This window comes from Phoca vitulina, unplaced genomic scaffold, assembly GCF_004348235.1.
Source record: "Phoca vitulina isolate PV1807 unplaced genomic scaffold, GSC_HSeal_1.0 scaffold4, whole genome shotgun sequence".
NCBI lineage: Eukaryota > Metazoa > Chordata > Mammalia > Carnivora > Phocidae > Phoca > Phoca vitulina.
Window position 1 is genome coordinate 46,429,836 of NW_022589707.1, and position 17,195 is coordinate 46,447,030.

The window sequence follows — 17,195 nt, forward strand, 5'->3', positions numbered from 1 at the left end:
GATAAAATTGGAAAGACGAAATGATATTAAAATCAGGATTAGAACATCAAAAGCCAATCTGTCTGAGACTGACTTCTGAGCTGGGTGATTTACCAGCAAGTCACTTAAATCCAAAATCTCAGTGTCTTTACCTATAAGATAATAACAGTACCTACCTCAGAGAGTGGTTGTCAGGATTAAATTTAACATATATATATACACGTCTTAACCCAGCACTTGGTACCCAGTAACTCTCCGTAACATCAATCGCTATTATTGTTACTACAATATTTAACTACATCTTCTTTGTTTAGATATATACTCACAAGGTCACAGAGGTCTATTTCTTTTAGCTCTAGATTCCCCACATACTTTGAGAAAATAAATCAAAGACAAAAGGGATATTCAGAACACAAGCCTATGTGGAAATTGGTAAAAGCTGATAAACAAACACTAATGAGGTGTTACTAGCCTTTAAACTTTTAGGCTTAAAGGTGGCTATCAAAGGTAGGCTCAGTGACAGAAAGCTCTGGGTGTCATAGACTCCAGCCACGCTTGGGGCGGTTAGCAACTAAGAGAGAGTTTTCGCACTGCCTTGCCTGGGACACAGTGACAATTCTCTCTTTGTGTTCTATATGAAGCTCCTGTTTCCTCCAGTGCCAAGTGCTGCGGAAGCCCGAGCCAGTAACTTGGGTGCCATCTTTGACACCTCTCTCTCCCTCTTCCAGTGTTCAATTTCTCACCAAGTCATGCTGTTTTGACTCCCTAAATGTCTCTAACTGTCCATTTCTGTCCTGTCACTACCCTAAAACTACCATCTCCTTCTCCTTCACGGATTGCCTTCTCTCTTGATGCTCTCCAGGCTATTCTCCCTACTACAAGTCCTTTTTTTTTTTTTTTTTAAGATTTTATTTATTTACTTAGAGAGAGAGACAGCAAGGGCATGCGAGCAGGGCAGGGAGGGGTGGGTGGGTGCGTGGGAGAGAGAGAATTTTAAGCAGACTCTGTGCTGAGCCTGGAGCCCGACGTAGGGCTCTATCTCATGGCCCTGAGACCATGACCTGATCCAAAATCAAGAGTTGGACGCTTGACCAACTGAGCCACCCAGGCGCCCACGACAAGGGTCTTTTAAGAATTTAGCTCCATCATGCCCCTTCTGAGGTGAAAGTCTTTCAATGGTTTCTTAATACTATTGCTCTTTGGATGAAGTCTAAACTCCAGCTTACCTTGGTACCTTGCCTCTTTCTAGTATCCAAACAGCTTACCTATTGAATTATGTGCAGATCCTTGGACAGTCTCTCAGTTTTATGTTGTCTTCCTGAAATATTTTCCATGCTCAAACCCTATTCTCCCTCCCCCTACTTATGTGTTATGGACTGAATGTTTGTTTGCCCTCCAAATTGATATGTTGAAGCTTCAACCCCCAAGGGGACTGTATTTGGAGAAAGGGCTTTATAGAAGGTACTTAAGATTAACTGAGGTCATAAGAGGGGGACTCTTATTTGACAGGATTAGTGTCTATAAGAAGAGATACCAGAGGGTACTCTCTCTTACTTTCCACTCCCCAGCCCACCATGTGAGGACACATAAGGAGTCAGCTGTCTACAAGCGAGAGGTCTCAGTTGAAACCACATTGTCTGGCACCTTGATCTTGGACTTCCCAGCCTCCAGAATACTGAGAAATAAATGTCTGTTGCTTAAACCACCTCACACTGTGGTATTTTTGTCACGTCATCCCAAGCAGCTTGATACACCATACCCTGAATACTGCCACTTCTCTCATCTCATCTTTCAAAAGACCTCAATTGAGGCAATTTTTCTGGGGGAAGCCTTCCGTAAATGATCCATTTGGGTGTGGTACCTACCCTTCACGCTCTCAGAGCATCAGGTATTACTACCGTCCTATCTCACATCACAGTATTATCACTCCATGTTTCATATTTGGATGAAATATGGACTCGATACCATGAAGCCAAAGAATCTTGTAGCCTGAGGATCTCACACTGGGTCTGATATAGTGATGTCTCTCTGAATATTTTGTTGAATTGATTTGACTGTTTGAAAGGGCAGGGTATTTTCACTCATTCTCTCTCTTTCCTAGCCATGAAAAGTCTGGATTGAAATTTTTGAAAAATACATTGAAGAAAAGACCAAGAAATAACACTCCAGGGCAGTAAACTGATTTATTAAAAAAAAAAAAAAGGTCTTTCCTATGATTTATAAATATCCATGAGACTAAAACCAAATAAAGAAAGAAATTGTAAAAGTCTTTCCCAAGTATTTTATAAATCCTCTGAGCGTCATATTACACAGTGGCTAAGGCTAAGGGCTTTGAAGTCAGGCTGCCTCCAGTGGGATCCCAGCTTGCCATTTACCACGTGTGTGACCTGAAGAAGCTTTTACTTAATTTCTTTGTCACCCATTTCCTCAGCTGTACTGTGGGGATAATAAATAGTACCTGCCTCTTAGAATTGTTGGGGAAATTATGTGAAAACAACACAGGTAAAAGTCCTCAGACTAATATTCAGCACGTACTAAGGATGTGACAAATGTTAGCGATTTTAATTTTTTAATTTAGTAAACAAGGTTCAGGAAAAGACAAACTGCAGGTTTTGTTGCCCAACAAGCCCCAGACGAAGGGCAGGGTTGTACTGTTGCAGGCACCGGTAAGAATTATTGATTTCCGTGGGCTCTCTTTCTGAAGTTGCCACGTCCAACACAGAGTATTTTATTTTATTTATACCCCACTGTGTTCCAAAAAGGATTTCAGGAAGCTTACAGATGAACATAAAATACAACAAGTAACATGAGTTAAAGGCAGAGTGAAAGGAGAGAGAAAAACACGAGTGAGAACAAAGTTGGGCTCGGAATATATATTACTAGAAATTATGAGCATGTTAAAGCTTAAGATGAAGCACTAAATCAAGAGAAGCGAGAGTAGGAATGTTATTTTAATTTCTCCTTCATCCCCTCCCCCCCTTTTCTTCAAGATGATTTAAATGCTACTTTAATTTTTAAAAACCCAAACTATTTCAGTTACTTTCAGCATCAAATAAGTCTATAGTTATGAAGACTGATGTTCTGTATTTCAGTTCATGAAGGTGTATTTAAATACATGAAGGTTTATTTAAACTTATAAATAGGCGTATGTATTAATTAATGGGAATGAAGGGGCTTAATATTAATTAAGCACATATGACCTGCTGAATACCGGTTCAAGCTTTCACCCAAGTGGTTTTTTGATACCACAACCCTAGGAAATAATTAAATATCCATTTTATAGATCAGACACAAGTGATTTGCTCAACTTACCATAGTTATAAGTATGTAACTCAACCCTGCATCATTTTCCCATTGAGAAATTTTCTTGGTAAGTGGTATATATCATTACTTGGCTTTGTTTATGTAATTGGATACTGGTAGAAGAAGAAAAATTTAGGAGTGGTTGGGAAAAAAAGTCTTAGCAGGGATATGCAGGGCTATAGGAATCACTCAGAAGTTCCAGATCATCTCACTTGTGTGTGAAACAAAAACAGAAACAAAACAAACAAACAAACAAAAAACCCTAACAAACAGGTGTCACAGAGGCTAACAGATGTGGAGTTTCAGGAGTAAACATGGTGGACTTAAAGCCTATGGCAGATCAGAGAAGATCTTTAGAAATGTACTTGGAGTCAAGGGGGAAATGAAGATGTTAAAGTCATTATGTTCATTTTATTCACATCTGAACACTAGGGAATGACTGTAAATGGAAGTATGAACATTTCTTCCTCCCATAGGTAACTTAGACTCCAAAAGCACAATGGAGGAAAAATTAAAATTTTATCTAGAGATATCTCTAGTCATTCCTTCTCAAGACCCTCCTCCCCCCTCAATAAGATAGAAAATTGTCATTAATTTATTATTACACAGGAGCAGTTTGATTTAGCTTGTGAAATACCAGGTCTAAGCGTATTAACTACGGTTAGTTCAGTTCTCTGAATAGTCCATGAATTGATTGTTTTTGGTTTTTTCATAGCTGTAACTTTGCACATGACTTTCAATCTGTTTTGATTATATTGTTCCTCCCTTGACCCACTATCCTGAAAAATTCTTACGCATCTTTTAACTCTTAGCTGAAACAGGAAATTGGACATGCACCACACTTTTTATTTTTATTTATTTATTTTATCATGAAGAGGTTCCTGTCATTTTAATTAGGTTTGCCATGAAAAGCAATAACCTCAGCTAATCACTCTGCACTCCTCCTCCACCTAACCCCCATCTCCTTTCATATGCACACAGCACAGGAACCCAAAGGCCCTCCTCCCCACAATCCTCCCTGCTCCCATTATGGGAAGAAATGTCACTAAATGGCCTCAGCCTCCTCCATACAGCATGAAACAGGATGAATAAAAATATCTTCAGGAAGAGTTTTTTTGTGCTATTATCTTAGGATGGAGTCAGGGGCAGAGATAGAGGCCAAAAGCTGGGTGAGGTCTGTGGATCTCTCAGAGATCTGAATTGGCCTGAGGGGCACAGAGCCCATCACTCACCCAGAAAGGCGGCTACATCTAAGAGGGCAGGGGCTAGGATGGGCTAGGCTGTACGTGTGAGGATAAGGAGAGCTAAAAATCCATTCTCCTTCCTCCCCCCACACCTTCCCCAGCTCCCGAGCAGGGAACAGAGTCACACTTCTCACAAGGTTTCATCTGTGGTTCCTAGAAACCTTGGGCAGGCAGTGAGTGGGGCATATCCCCTGGTGCTGCCTGACCCCCCTTCCCTAGCTCAGGGCTTCTCTCCTCCTACGAGCACCGAGGCCTGCAGGATGTCAGGCAGGGATACAATCCCCTTGACCACATCATTCTCACCTACCACAACAAGTCAGTGAAGTTCTGCTTCCACCAGCCTGTTGCTGCTGGTCTCCAGAGTCTCATGCAGGTAGTACTTGAGGACACCCTCCAACTAATGGGATCGATGTTGCAGGGCTTTGGTCCCAGACACTTCTAGGTTGTTGTAGGTCTTTTCTGCTGCCAGATTGATAACATCAAACTTGGAGTAGATGTCCGCCACACACCTTTTCTCATCTACCACTGGCAGTGCTGAGACTCGGTGTTGTACAAAGATGCCCAGAGCCTCATAGATAGCGGTGGTGGTGCGGACCATAACAATGTTGGCAGAGGTACCAATCTGTAGGTCCTCCAGAGACTTAGACATGAACTCTGGCTTGGGAAACTCAGTGATAAACCATTGGAAGAACTTGAGGATGCGCTTGTCAGTGAAGATGTATAAGGTGTTGCCTGATTCCGGGTTAATAACTGGCAGCCTGTGGCTCTTGTTTCAAGTTAATGAGGAGACAACATCACACAAGCTGGCATTAGGAGAAATGCAGGTGAGTGGTTTGAAGGAGTCCTGTCGGTGCACCTCGCTCCAAGTTTCTATCTTGTATTCTTCCAGCTCAAAGATCTGCTCCGAGGCTGATTTAGAGTAGCAATGCGGGATATGGATGAAACTGGTGATGGCCAGCATGCCTACAAAACTTCGCTTCTTACTATCCCACAAAGGGGCAGCTCGTACACCATTAGTCACCAAAGCAAAGACAGCTTTCTTCACCTGCAGGGAAGTATCAAATACAACCAATTCGGAGCTCGTGGGAATCAGGTCATTGCAGCGATGAGACTTCATGAAGGAAGTATACACACTCTTGTTGGATTCTGGGGTCTCTTGAGGATGCTCATTTTCCAGAGCTGGGGACCTGTCTGAAGAAGTGACCGTCTCCATTTCAAGAGGAGCTGACTGGGTTGGCTCGCTTTAGGAAGCTCTCGCACCACACTTTTTATTGCAGATCTCTGAGGTTTGGGGTAAGGCAAAAGTTGACAAACTAGGACCGAATCCAGTTGGCTGCCGATTTTTGTAAATAAAAATTTGTTGGGCCACAGCCATGCTCATTGGTCTGTGGATCATCTGTGGCTGTTCTGTGCTATGGTGGCTATGACGGGCTGTCGGGACCACAAAGCCTAAGATACTTACTATCGTGCCTTCTACAGACGTTTGCCAATCCTAAAGGTGAGAAGGGAAAGGCTTTTCTTATTTTCGCATGTGAAAGGACAAAGCGAAATTACAAAGAGGTGATGGAGGTATGGTTTTCTTTCTGGTGTGTTTCTCAGTGTTATAGGAACTTTCTCTAAAAACGTATTTTTAATTTAAAAAAATATATATATTTTTAAAGATTTTATTTATTTATTTGACAGAGAGAGGCACAGCGAGAGAGGGAACACAAGCAGAGGGAGTGGGAGAGGGAGAAGCAGACTTCCCACCGAGCAGGGAGCCCGATGTGGGGCTCGATCCCAGGAGCCTGGGATCATGACCCGAGCTGAAGGCAGACGCCCAACGACTGAGCCACCCAGGTACCCAATTTAAAAATGTTTTTAAAGATTTGACTCAAATGCTATTTCATCCATGGAGTCTTTTTTTTTTTTTGGCAGCAAAGCTTGAGCAATAGCAAAGTGATAGTATAAAGCTCCCAAGGAGGGAGGGAACCTGAAGTAGTTGTCCCAGGAGTTTCTAAGTCTAGGGGTTTTTATGGGCTTGTTAGTCGGCTGTTTTAATCTGATGAACCCTCCCTGCGCCTATCATCCAATCAGATTTTTGTCACCTATCTATCATCTGTGAAAGGGTGAAGGACTCCTCCAGGGTGGTGTAAGATCCTTTTAAGGGTGGTTTCCTCTTAGGGTGGGGGGGGCCCTTGTCCCTGCCTGCCTGCCTTCCAACTATCCTTCATCATTCCCCCCTGTGAAGAGGTAACCCTAACTACTGTTAGGGAAGAAGGGCGATGACTCATCGTAGCTACTTCCTGCTGGTCAGGGGCATTGGATGGGGTGGCAGTCAGGGTTCCTCTCATCCTGATCAAGGGATCCCCTGTAGATGTTTGGTTTTGACCTTCAGGTGAGGCTCCATCTGAACCACCATTTGGAGTTTGACTTTTATTGGTTAGTTGTCCTTAACGATGGTGGAGATCCCAGAGGAACCCCCATAAATGTTGCAGGATTTTTTCTCCATCAGTGCCCACGGTTCTTGGTCTCGCAGCTTCGAGGAATGAAGAGGTACACCAGACAGAGTGGTGGGCAGCAAAGCAAGGTTTATTGAGCAAGAGCAAAGTGATAGTACAAAGCTCCCGAGGAGGGAGGGGACCCGAAGGGGTTGCCTCCATGAAGCATTCTGCTATGGTCTGCTTCCTATATGTTTCCATGTAATGTTAGACTTTTCTACATTAGTAGTTATCATACTGCAGAGCAATCATTGTTTCCATATGTCTCCCAGACAAGACCATGAACTTCCTAATGACAGAGACATTGGGCTGAGTGCTTTTTTAGGGCCTAACCCAGAACACGATGATTTTATAGCATGTTGAAAGAAAGTACTTCTTTACCTTTATAGTTTACAGAATATTTTCATCATGATTATTTAATTACCTTACTAATTTTACTCAAATGTTGCCTAATCAGAGAAGGCTTCCCTGAACATCCATAAAAAATAGCACCTCATTACACTCTAACCACTTTATTCAATTAAATTATTTTTATAATGCATATAACTACTTGATATAGTAATTGTTTATGGATGGCTCTTCTCCCCTCATGTCCCTAGAATGTAGGCTTCCCATGGCTAAATACTTGGGTATCTACAGTTCAGTGCTCTATCCCATTTCCTAGAACACTGCCTAGAACATAAACTCATTAGAGTAGAGCTATCCCTATCCTCATTTTACAGATAGTAAGGAAACGAAGATGGAAGACATCATTTTTTGTTTTTAAGTAGAAAGGATCTTATTTGAGTTACATACAATTGTCTTGTTTCTTTTTCCTTGGAAAATAAAGACTAACTTGCACATTTAAAATTTCCTATATGTTTATCATTTTTGAGGAAGATAATTTTATCAAGCTATGGCCTCTTTTCTAAAAGAACATCTTTTCTTTTGCATTTAATGATCTCTTATGTATTTTTATTATTTTTGTGGTTTTAAGCAAATTTTTTCAGCTTTACTGGGTACAATTGACAAAGCTGTAAGATACTGAAAGTAGAAAGACATGATAGTATGTATATGTATGTATACACTGTAAAAGGATGAACACATCCATAACCTCACATATTTACGATTGTTGGATCAAGGAGTAACAAATGAGGACAACAAGAGACAAGAAACGGGGGAGGGGGCAAAGACAGAAGAAAGAAATTATATTCTTTGAGGATCAAATGTGTCAGGAAGAACATTTAGCTAAAAGGACAGAAAACGAAAACCGTCTATGTCTCCATAGTAAGAGTAGAGATAATAGCACCAGCAATATTGTTATTTCATAGACTATAAGTAGCTATTGTGTATAAGATGCTCATTTTATGTACCACTAAGAAAGAAAAATATTTCCAATTAATCTATGATATGCCATTGATTAGTATGTGCATCCTAATCTCAGAGTTGCTAAAATGGAAAAAAGAACTGTAAGAATCGATGTGATGAAATTAACCACCTGCTCCACCCCCTGCCCTATCAACAGTGACTATCATTTCTCAGTTGTCTGCTGGCTTTCACAACTGCCCTTGGAGTTTATTGTCCTTATAACAATTTCTGCCTTTTTTTTTTTAAGATTTATTTATTTTAGAGAGAGAGAAAAAGAGAGAGAGAGCAGTGTTGGCGGGAGGCTGAGAAAGAGGAGAGAATCCCAACCAGACCCCCTGCTGACTGCAGAGCCCGAGGTGGGGCTTGATCTCATGACCCTGAGATCATAACCTGAGCCGAAATCAAGAGTTGGATGTTCAACCGACTGAGCCACCCCAGTGCTCCTGCAACTAATTTTTTAAAAATTTATTCATAAGTATTTAATGATCATCTTTGTATAACCTGTTTTGAAAACATTACCATGATATTATGTCAAAAATTAAATTTTGTGCTAAAAAATTAAAAATAGTATCATATCAAAAATTAACAATAATCCCTTTATATCATCTGATATTCAACTTTCAAGGCCTTGATGTAAACATTTAAAAAATAACTTTGAGATACAATTCACATGCCCTAAGTTTCACCCTTCTGAAGTGTACAGTCCAATGACTTTTTAGTATATTCACAAAGTTGTGCACACATCACCACTATCTAATTTCAGTACATTTTTACCACCCATTAAAAAAAATCCCATAACCATTAGCAGTCACTCCTCATTTACCCACAAACTCCCCAGTCCTAGGCAGCCATTAATCTTTGTTTGCTTGTTTCTGTGGATTTACTTATTCCAGACATTTCAACATAAAAGGAATCAAGCAATATCTGGACTTTCATAGCTGGCTCCTTTCACTTAGCATGCTTTTCAAGGCTCATCCATGTTACAACACTTATCAGTACTTCATTCCTTTCTGTGGCTGAATATTAATCTCTTGTATGGATTTACTACATTTTGTTTAACCATTCATTCATCAGTTGATGGACATTTGTGTTGCTTTGACTTTTTGGCTATTATGAATAATGCTGCTATGAATATTTGTTTATGAGTTTTGTGTGGACATATGTTCTCAATTCTTTTGGGTATATATGTAGGCATGGAATTTCTGGGTCATATGGTAACTCTATGTTTAACTTTTTGAAGAACTGCCAAACTATGTTCTGTAGTGACTCTACCATTTTATTCTCAGCTGCAATGTATGAGGGCTCCAATTTCTCCACATCCTTACCAACACTTGTTATTGTTTGTCTTTTTTATTATAGCCAGCCTAGTGGATGTGAAGTAATCTCCGTGTGGTTCCATTAATTTTTTAAGTATCAGTTTCTAAGACTGAAAAAAAAGTGTGTATATATATATATACATAATTATATATATATAATTGATCATGACTGTGTTCTCTGAAAATTTGGCAAATTGTCTTTAAAGCCACATGTGTACACATCCACCTCTCTTAAATTTCCAGGGCTTGATCTGATGGATATTAACAACTACTCCTGTGAGTAAGTTGGTAGGAAAATCATCATCTCCAAGAGATATGAGCTGAAAAAGGCTGCCAGCCAAACATAAATCATCCTATTCGAGGTTCAGTGCTTTATTACCAGGTCACTCTGCCCAGGGATAAGGAACGGAAGAAATAAAAGACAGGAAAGACTCACCGAATTGTAACCTCCATTAGAATATCTAAATTTAACACAGAACCTGCACCAACAGTATGTCTTTTTATGATTTGTTCCTTTCACTTTTAAAGGCAGGAAGGTGACAATAAAAAGACTCTGTATCATGTAAAATGACACGTTTTATTTTTCATATTTGTCCCCCAAAGAGGTAGCATTGCGAAGAAATAGCATCTTGCTGAGAGCCAAAGTACTTCCATCATTTATGAACTCTTCATGGCACTGGCAGAAAGGCAAATATTTCAGTTCTCAAAAATCAAGACACATTTAACTTTTAACACCGAGTCTTGTTATAAATTGTGTATGTACATGCGTATAGAGATCCATTTTATATCAGATCCCTCAGCCATAAGAAATCATCATGTACTGCTGTTTGTCAATCAGAACAAGACTGTAATGTTTATATAAGAAGTTCCTTTTTGATGAAACCATGGACAGAAGCAAAAGGACAACAAAATATCAGCCCCCACAAAAAACCCAAACTAGTTGACCCAAATACCCACATTCTGATCCTTCAAATATCTATTGCATGAGTTATCTCTTTGATACCTACTCTTGGAAAAAAGAAAGGAAACAAAAGGAGATCTTTTAAGTTGTTAAGTTGCAACCCTTAAATGTATATTTTATCAATAAGGTATTCCTAAATATTTTTTATTTTTTTCCAAATCAATCTTTCATGCCCATATATTGATTGAGATTCTAAAATCAGTCGATTACTTGACACTTTTTTGAATATCCACTGTGCTAATTCATTGCACGTATACTGAGTACCTACTATGTGTAAGGCACCAGGCAAGGTTATTCTTCTCTTGTTGGTCTAGCTAACATTAACAACGAGAACTTTCTTGCTGTCTAGAATGTTCTGACAAGGTAATTGTATCACCTCATCCTTCATGTACTTTAAATCGTTTTGCAAAGCTCACTTCATAGTTGAGGAACACCCTATCTAAAAATGAAAAACCTCCCTCCCTTCCATACCTCCAGCTTAAACCATTCTCCTACACTGTCTTGTTTTTCTTCAAAATACTTATTACCACCTAATCTCATTTAAGTTAGTTGTTCATTTTATTATTTGTTTTCCCCACTATAATGTAAGCTTTATGGGGGCAGAGATTTTTGTCTCTTTTCTCCCCCCCCCATTATTTTATTTCCAGGATCTGAATAACCCTTGGCAGTTAGTGCTCAATAAATAGTTCCTGAATAAACAAATGAGTGACAATGGCCACTATTTACTGGGTAGTCATAGTTTTTGACTTCCGAGATGTCTTAGATTTTTTTTTTTTTATAGCATGCATTTATTAGTCCTTTCTTAACTTTGATTTTGACTTTGGATAAACTTATACTTTTTCATTTTTCCAGTTTCTTCTTTTCCAGTTTGCTTCTTTGTTCAGGAGCCCTTCTCTTTCATCCTCTATGTTGTCCTTTGTTATCTAAGGTGCTTTCCTGCTTTCTCCATGTTGATGAGGTTCAGCACTAACCCTCTCCATTTAATCCTGTGCTCTACTGCCTATAGGTCATCTCCACCTTGAGCACCTCAAACAGAATATGTCCCAAACAGAAATTATCACCTTCCCCCAATACCTGCTGTGGACTAATAATCTCCATCTTCACTGATAACATCATTAATACTCAGTCTCCTAAGCTAACAATGTCTGAATCCTCAGTTCCTCTTTCTGATGATCTGATGAATGCGACCTCTTCAACATCCTGGACCCTACTTTCTCCACATCCACACTGCACTATCTTAGCCCAGACCCTTACCCTCCCGCTCTGAGGCAACTGTACCCTTCTCTAAGAGAGGAAATCTCAGGGACTTACCGCAGCTAGCTACATTTGGAGGAGAGAGGATTATGTCTTTCAATGGCAAGTTACAACAGCTTATGCAGCATTTGGGGGGAGGAAGCTGTATTGCTACACAATCCTATGATCAGAAAAAAGCTAAACATAACCACATGTGGGCTAGTCACGGAGGGGTAGGGGTGCAGTCATCTCTGAGATGGCTGGTGAAAATGAGAAAAGCAACCCCTGACTTGGGGATCTGGCCTAACAGCTGGGTCTCTATGTGGTTAGCAGCCCACCTGGCATTCATAGCTAGGTCATGGTGTTCTCAGAATCTCCCAGAACCCTAAAATCTGATAGGGTCACTCTTTGATTGTGATCAAGTGACACCAAAAAACCACACACACACACACACACACACACCAAAAAACAAAAACAAATTTCATAACCTTATCTAAGCACAGATGAAAACAAGGTCATGGTATAAACCACAAAATGCCACATGTCCCTTCTCTCAGTTCATCCGAGTGACTGCTGCTGCCATAACATTTGCAGCTTTAGCCTCATTCAAGTCTTCCCTTATCCTAGATATGATTGAAGATACCCAATCAGAGAATTACCTCCACTTCTGGAGAGCATCCAATCCCCTGAAAAGACCTGCTTTCTTGAGGGGTGCCTGGGTGGCTCAGTTGGTTAAGCAACTGCCTTCGGCTCAGGTCATGATCCTGGAGTCCCAGGATCGAGTCCCACATCGGGCTCCCTGCTCAGCGGGGAGTCTGCATCTCCCTCTGACCCTCCCCCTTCTCAAGCTCTCTCTCATTCTCTCTCTCAAATAAATAAATAAAAATCTAAAAAAAAAAAAAAGACCTGCTTCCTTGAGCCCTTCCCCAAATCAACTACCACCAGCTCAAATCCCATAAAAAGTGCTTTCCAACACTGTCTTACTGAGATGGCTCTCAGATCCTCACAGTGTGCTTTCTCCCTTGCTGCAAGGAACCACAGCCCCAGCTGGGCTAACTCTAGCTTTATTCTTGGTAGTCTCTGGCTGCAGGGCGTGAACTCTGGTATGGGAATTCCACTCTATATTTGAATGAACCAATCAAGTCGTTTCTTTTAGGCAATATTAGAGGCTGAGTAGGCAGAGATAAGATGGGTGGCTCAAATTCAGGCTGTAACTCAAATGCTTGAGAACATTTGAATTAAGCAGTCTTGAGAAATCTAGTTCCAGAGTAAATATATGGTTAGAGAAAAGATACCACTTGCTACTTTAGAATCCCATGGATTACTGAAATAAATCCTTAAGACTTTAGATAATGTACACCTTTAAAGAATGTGTTCTAAAGTTGGAAAGAGGAAGCAATAGCTGGCTACCTTGGATGTTGGTATGATGTTCTGGCTTTCCTCATTAATATGAAAAATATTTCCCAAGTGCTCACTATGCTCTGAGCATTTTTCTAGGCATTGGAGACATAGGAGTAAACCAAATACACAAATTCCCTCTTGCTGTCTTGGATTTATATTATAATTGGGTATGAAAGGCAATACAAATAGATATATAAGTCTGAAAAAAGGAAAATATCAGCAAGTACCAAGTAATACGAAGACTGTTAAATTAGGGAAGGTTAGAGTGTGTCTTGACAGTTCCTGTAGAAAGGATGATATTAGTGAAGGCTTTTCTCAGGAGGTGACAGTCAAGCAGAGATCTGGATATCAAGAAAGAGCCAGCTCCGCATAGATCAGAGTGAGGGCATTCCAGGCAGAGTGACCGTGTAGAGCAAAACCTCTAAGGAACTATGAGGACTGTCTTAGTTTGCTTGGGTTGCTGTAACAAACTACTGTAGGCTGAGTGGTTTAAATAACAAGTATTTATTTCTCACAGTTCTGGAGGCTGGGAAGTCCAAGACCAAGGTGCCAGCGGATCTGGTCTACCTTCCCTGATCGTTGGTTAAACTGTCAACGGTGGAAGCCTAAGACATACAATGACAATAGACAATGAAGACCCCTCCCCCTGGGAGCATCAATAGGAAGTTCTGTCTCAAGTCTGTGGAACTATGTGGTAGTCATAAAACTGATTTTCATCACAGTTAAAGGTAGGAATACTGAATCTGTTTAATTTTTTCAATTAAAATATTGTAAATCACAGACCAGAAAAATTCCCCTTCTCAGTCTTAAATTTTGTATTTCTCCAGGAGATGGACATTGATACTCTTGGCTTCCACTTTCCACAAACAGGAAAATGGAATCTGAAGGGAGTCAACTTATTTCTGGAGCCAACAGCCCTTATGTTTGTTCTACTTAAATTTCCATGTCCACTTGACCTGAATGTACTACCTTGAGACTCCTCCATGCAAAAGATTTAGATGCTGCCATGTACTCAGTAAACATACAAGAGTGCCACCAACTAGTTGTCGGAAAACCTACGTTTGACTTTACTGATCAGTCAGAAGGGAACGGCAGCGGTGCTTAAGTAATAATAGTGTCCCAAAGGTGAAGTTTATTTCTCTTTGTTGGGTCTCTGGGTGTCTAGTGGTGGGTTAGCCACAGATACGGTCTGGGGTCTCTGTCATGAGGTCAAGCTCAGTCAAGTCCAGTTATTCTAGAAAAACAGCACAATGAACCCCTTAGTGGATAAACAAAAACCACATAAATACCAAACTGAAACCTTACTGTATCTAGGTATGCAGCTTCCTTGAGGTTCACGTGGTAATATGCAGACATTTAAGCCTGATCATATAGAGATTGTGGGATGATTGTCTGAGAAGATGGGTCTTAATACTGTGGACACCCTGAGAAGAAGAGCAACACCTTTGGACAAGGGTTTTTTAACCTGGTTGAGTATCAGATTCCCCGAGGGGCTTTAAAATCAATCAGTTAATTTAATATATACATTGCAGCAGGTTGAATTATGGTCCCCAAAGACGCTCACTTCCTAAACTCCAAACATGTGATTATGTTACTTTAGGGACTTCACAGATGTGATCAAATGAAGGATCTTATGATGGGGAGATTATCCTGGCTTACCTGGTGAACCCAATGTAATCATAAGGTCCTTAGCAGAGTGAGGCAGGAAGGTCAGAGTGAGAAAAGGACAGGAGACTGAAGTAGAAGTCCTAGTGATATAGGGTCATGAGCCAAGGAATGTGGATATCTTCTAGAAGCTAGAAAAGGCAAGCAAATGGACTCCCTCCAGGACTTTCAGAAAAAACATAGTCCTACCTACTCATTTAGACTTCTGACCTCTGAAATTCTAAGAGAATAAGTTTTGCTTTATGTCACTAAATCTGTGATGTATTACAGAAGCGCTAGAGAACTAATAAACACTTTTCTAGATTCCATCTCACAAATCATAAAGGTAATGGTTGTTTGTCACCACAGTGACATAAAATAAAGATACAAAGAAGAAAAATCCCCACCTACTCCATTCCGTACCTCCCCAAACCTCATTCCTAGCTCTTTAGTTAACTAGTTTTTAATTTATAGCAGTTAAGTATTAAGTATCAAGGCCTTTTAATTAGCTTATATTGCCCTACTACCATGTTCTTTCACTGAAAATGGCAGATTGCACAAATGGCCAAAAATCACTTCCCTCTCTCTATCCAGGTCCCTTTGAAAAGTGATTTACAGCAGTTCCCATCAAGAGGTGGATTTTACCTTCCGTACTAACTCTGGGCTTGGTCAGGTGACTTGGTTTGCCAATGGGACAACAGCAAATAGAGCTCAAGCAGAGGCTGTTGGGAATTCTGCTATTATGTGACTAGGCCAAGCCAGGCCAACCCACATATAATTTATTATAAAACAAAAAGTAACTCACCAATTAACTAAAGCTTTTGACACCTTTTCAGGTGCCAGAGGATTTTGATTTTTCTCTCTGGGTCTGAATTTCTGAATAGAATGATACGCAGATAAAATCTACATCAAGCTGAGGCACCCTATAGTTCAGTGTCAATAAGTAGTCACATTCAAAGATATAATGGGAAAACAAACAAGCAAATAAATATGTAGGTTAAATGAAAAGCAACTAAAATATTTTCTGAAGGTTCTTGAGCAAATGCCAAAGGGGAATTACATTCATAATGCACTGCAAAACTTCTTAAGATCTTCTGTGCCAGGTTTTTTTTTTTTTAATTTTTAAAAAAGATTTTATTTATTTATTTGAGAGAGAGAGGGAAAGAGAGCATAAGCCGAGGGAAGAGGCAGAAGCAGAGGGAGAAGCAGGCTTCTCGTTGAGCAGGGAGCCAGACACGGGGCTCGATCCCAGGACCCTGGGACCACGACCTGAGCCGAAGGCAGATGCTTAACAACTGAGCCACCCAGGTGCCCCAACCCAGGTGTTTTTCTTCTCAGTATCTCCCACACGTGCCAGCTGCCTCCAAATCCAAAAGCTCCCTCTTCTCTCTTCTGAAGTCTCCAAAATCTTTCTTACACCACGTGCTGCCCCTCACTGCTCAGGTCTACTTCTTTTGGCCCTTGGGTAACTCCCTGTCTTTTCCAATGTAAATTAGCAAGCCAGCAAGTACTCATCTGTTTTTCAACTTGTCCATTACCCTGATGTCAACTTCGTATCAACTGACATCAGGAATGAAGCTGGAAAGATGGAATAATCTGTACAAGTGTGTGTGGTGCGGGGGGTGGGGGGGGTAGGGGGGGAGCCATGGAATGTCTGTGACTATTCCTGCTTCTGTTTCATAAGAACCTTTGGTGAATAAAGACACTGATAAAACTTATAGCTCAGTTTGAATGAAGTGGCTAAGATTATGGCAAATTAATTTAAAACTTTCTGGAAAAAAAAACCCACAATAATATACAATGAAAACCTCAGAGGATCTCAAGTGAACCTGGAAATTGTTGGCGATTGTGGGTGATGAATTAAAATAAGCCATAATCTTGATATTGATAGACAAACATGTTATTATTAAACATGTTTTGTTAAAAATCTAAGGAACCATGCCAGAAGAAAAGAGTGATAGATATAATTTCTAAGCCACTCAAGTAGGAAGACCTCTAAGATTATTCAGTCAGTCCAGTTCAAGAAAAGAACTATTTCAATTAAAATAATGTTAGTCTTATAAACCAATTTGGGATGAACTGGTATCTTCGTAGTGTTTAGGCTTTCATGCAAACAAATCTTGCAATATTTCCAAAAAAAAACACAAACTTGTAGTTTCTTATAATTGCTGCACATTTTCTTTTGCGTTTATTCTAGGTATGTTGCTATACATTGCCATAAATAAGAACATAACCTTAGCTTTTGATATTTTTAACATTTTTATATTTATTTAAAATAGTACGTTTT

The 17,195-nt window shown here is 40.1% G+C and overlaps 1 pseudogene; it reads right to left on the reverse strand.

Annotated features, from left to right (window-relative positions):
* Nucleotides 1-4,746: 4,746 nt before the first annotated feature.
* LOC116630514 lies at nt 4,747-5,739 on the reverse strand (annotated as a pseudogene).
* Nucleotides 5,740-17,195: the final 11,456 nt, after the last annotated feature.